This window comes from Pteropus medius, unplaced genomic scaffold, assembly GCF_902729225.1.
Source record: "Pteropus medius unplaced genomic scaffold, Ma_sr-lr_union100, whole genome shotgun sequence".
NCBI classification, from domain to species: domain Eukaryota; kingdom Metazoa; phylum Chordata; class Mammalia; order Chiroptera; family Pteropodidae; genus Pteropus; species Pteropus medius.
In genome coordinates, this window is record NW_024352873.1 from 11,094 (window position 1) to 15,219 (window position 4,126).

Below are 4,126 nucleotides of genomic sequence, written 5' to 3' on the forward strand. Positions count from 1 at the left end.
GAAGGCAAGGAATTTTTTTAATTAAGTTTATTGGAGTAACATTGGTTAATACAATTATATAATTTTCAGGTGTACATTATAATTTGACATCTATATATTCTATTGTGTGTTTACCACCCAAAGTCCAGTTTCCTTCAACTATCATATTTTTGATCCCCTTTACCCACTTGACCCTCCCCTTATCCTCCTATATTTGACTGCTTTTACTCTATCTACCTCCCCCCTACTCCCCCACTCCCTACCCTCTGGTAACCACTAGTCCATTGTCCATGTCCATGAATCTCTGTTTGTTTGTCCCGTTCATTTGTTGCTTTTAGGTTTATATCCCACATATAAGTGATATCATGTGATTTTCAACTTTTTCTGTCTGGCTTATTTTGCTTAGCATGATTATTTCGAGGTCCATACATGTTGTAGCAAATGGCAGTATTCCATCTCTTCTTATGGCTGAGTAATATTCCATTGTATATATGTACCCCAGCTTCTTTAGCCAATCATCTATCATAGGACACTTTGTTTGCTTCCATGTCATGGCCACTGTGAATAATGCTGCTATGAACATCGGTGTGCAAATATCTTTTTGGATATGGGTTTTCAAGTCTTTGATGTAAATACCCAGTATAGGGATTGCTGGATCATATGGTAGATCAATTCTTAGTTTTTTGAGGAAACTCCATACTGTTTTCCATAGTGGCTGTACCAATTTGCACCCCACCAACAGTGTATGAGGGTTCCTTTTTCTCTGCATCCTCTCTAACATTTGTCATTACTAGTCCTGTTGATTGTAGCTATTCTAACAGGTGTGAGATGGTATCTCATTGTGGTTTTGACTTGCATTTCCCTAATAGCTAGTGATGTTGAGTGTTTTTTCATATATTTGTTGGCCATTTGTGTGTCCTTTAAGGAAAATATCTGTTCAGGTCGTCTGCCCACTTTTTTGTTTGGATTGTTTTTTTTTTTTTGTTGTTGTCGTTGTTATTGAGCCATATGAGTTCTTTGTATATTTTGAATATTAGGCCCTTATTGGAGGCATTGCTTGTAAATATATTTTCCCATTCGGATGGTTGTCTCTTTACCTTGCTGACGATTTCTTTTGCTGAGCAGAAGCTTTTTAGTTTGATGTAGTCCCATTCATTTATTTTTGCTTTTACTTCCAAGGCAAGGAATATTTTTGAGGGAAATGCCATGTCTTGTTCTTTGTTTCAGTCTCAGCACTTGTGCAAGGTGGGAAACAGAGCTGGTGATCAATAAATATGTGGGCCAATAAGGGATTAGAGGAAACAGAAAGAGTGAGAGATGATGATGGCAGGAAAAAATAGCAGAGGGAAAGATTTGAATATTTCCTTGGATTCACGATATATATAGAGGTTTTTGTTTGTTTGTTTGTTTCTATTTAAACACTGGTTCTCAAACTTGAGCATATATGAAATTCATCTGGAGGGCTTGATAAAACAGGCTGCTGGCCATCACCCTCACAGTTTATCAGCAGTAAGTCTGAAGAGGTATCAAGAATTTACTTTTCCATCAAGTTCCTTTTTGATGCTGCTGCTACCCCTGGGACCATTCATTGTATTTTATTTTCACTTCATCTTTTCCATCAGATTCATCAAAGACATGGAACCTGGAAACCAAACAGATGTTTTAGAATTCCTACTTTTGGGATTGACAGATGATCCAGAACTACAGCTCCTCCTATTCTGCCTGTGCCTGACCATGTACCTGGCTACTGTTCTGGGAAACCTGCTCATCGTCCTGGCTGTCAGCTCTGACCCCCACCCGCACACCCCCATGTATTTCTTCCTCTGCAATCTGTCCTTTACTGACATCTGTATAAGCACAATCACCATCCCAGAGGTGCTGGTAAACGTACAAGCACAGAATCAGAGCATCACTTTTATAGGTTGCCTCACCCAGATTGGCTTTGTTGTGGTTTTGGGTGGATTTGAGAATTTTCTCCTTACAGCAATGGCCTATGACCGCTATGTGGCCATTTGTCACCCCTTGAGGTGTACCTTTATCATGAACCCTCATCTCTGTGTTCTGCTGACTGTACTCTCACTGTTCCTTAGCACTGTGGTCGCCCTGCTCCACAGTCTGATGGTGTTGTGACTGTCCTTCTGCAGGGAACTTGAAATCCCTCACTTCTTCTGTGAGCTTGCTCAAGTCATCAAGCTGGCCTGTTCTGATACCTTTATCAATAACTTTCTGATATATTTTGTGGCTAGCCTATTTGGTGGTATTCCTCTGTGTGGGATCATTTTCTCTTATACTCAAACAGTCTCCTCCATTTCGAGAATGCCATCAGTGAGGTGAAAGCTTAAAGCTTTTTCCACCTGGGGATCCCACCTCTCAGTCATCTCCTTGTTCTATGGGACCGTTTTTGGAGTATATATTACATCTACAATTACTGACTCTTCCAGGAAGACTGCAGTGGCTTCAGTTATGTACATTGTGGTTCCTCAAATGATGAACCCCTTTACACACAGCCTGAGGAACAGACATGAAATGAGCCTTGCGGAAATTAATGGGTAGGATATCTTCTTTTCTGATTTTGTGCCATTTACTTTGGGCTATGGTTTCTAGAATGAGGCAAAAAGATAGGAATCCTGAGCGAGCCACAGTGTTTGATTCTTATATCACCAAATTCTTTAAAAATGTCTAGACACCATAATGACAAAGTTAATTTTAACTTGGAACTGAAATCTGACTTTACTTTTCGTCTAGCTCTATGATGTTTGACACTCAATTTCAATTTTCTAAAATCATTTTTTTTTATGCTCCTGTTCTACAGAAACAGAGCTTGTGGCAAGGGTTCTAGTTTTAGTGGGTTTTATTTATTTATTTATTTATATCACTCTCAGAAAAAGAAAAGTTGCAGAACATGGACAAGACAGGTGAAGTATTGAAACAAGACTGTGATCATACCTAAAGATTAGCTTCCACTGGACCCCATGGTAGGGTCGTGTTAGTTCCTCACTGATTTTAGTCCTATAGCGAATTAAGGGAGCTGAGCTTTTATTCACCTAGTCATTAATGTGATTGTTCATTGGCAAACCATATTCTTTTGAGAAACATTAGCAGCTACCATACTCAGTTTCATTACCTATGAAATTTGCATAATTAGATTATAGTGATGGTTTGAGAAGATTGTGAGATATTTGAACTTCATCAGTGAGGAAGCCTTCAGTTCTGATAAGAAAAGAATCTCTAACGGGCACAGACAATAAAGAGAATTTAGCTTTCATGGCAAGGTCTTTAGGGGTAAGAAATGCATAGGAACAGGGGAGTAGAGATTTATTTAATCCTCCATGTATTGTCTTGTCCTAGGACTGGTTCTCCTCAGAGTCACCAGGTGGTGGCGCCAGATGGAGATGTCATAATAGAATTTGAATGATTAAATAGAATTTTATTCATTTATTTATTTAGTGTACATACTATTTGTCAACAGACAAGACCTTCAGATTTATATCTTCTTGGGCACACCCACAGTGGGTCTTCTGCGGCTGGGTATCTGCGTGCTGACCTGAAACACGAAGTCCCCAGAAGTGGCCCAGCCCTTTGTGGGCCTGAATTTTCTTCTGTTGCTCCAGGTCTTCACGGAGCTTGTTGTCCAGACCATTGACCAGTACCTGGCTGTACTTTCCATCTTTTGCATCCTTCTGTCTGTTCAAGAACTAGCTTGGGACCTTGAACTGGTGTGGATGCAGCATGATGGTGATCACACATTCCACCTCATCCTCAGTGATCTTTCCTTCCCTCTTGGTGTTGTAGCCACCAGCCCCCGATAGACACATGGATCACCAGAAATCAGTGAGTTATAGGAAACTCACTGATTCTTTATTCAGCCAGCTGGGTCTGCCAGGGGTATGCAGACCCCAAATCAAGCAGCCCCAAAATGTAGAGGTACAGGGTTTTTAAGCCCTAATCTCTCCTAGGACACTTAGCTTCCAGGACTCTCATAACTAGACAGAGTAACTTTCCTCATGGAAGTAAATCCACAGAACCCTCCCTTTATATTTGAGTTTTTTGCATGGTACACGGAAAACTTTCTCTGGTTACATGAGACCAACTATGTTCTTACCTATTATTAATGTGGTGAAGTGAAAGAGCGATATTCAAATACCAT

At 40.1% G+C, this 4,126-nt stretch overlaps 1 pseudogene; it reads left to right on the top strand.

The window, feature by feature from the left end:
• The first annotated feature begins 1,614 nt into the window (after window positions 1–1,614).
• LOC120592539 (olfactory receptor 7G1-like) lies at window positions 1,615–2,588 on the top strand (annotated as a pseudogene).
• The last annotated feature ends 1,538 nt before the right edge of the window (window positions 2,589–4,126 follow it).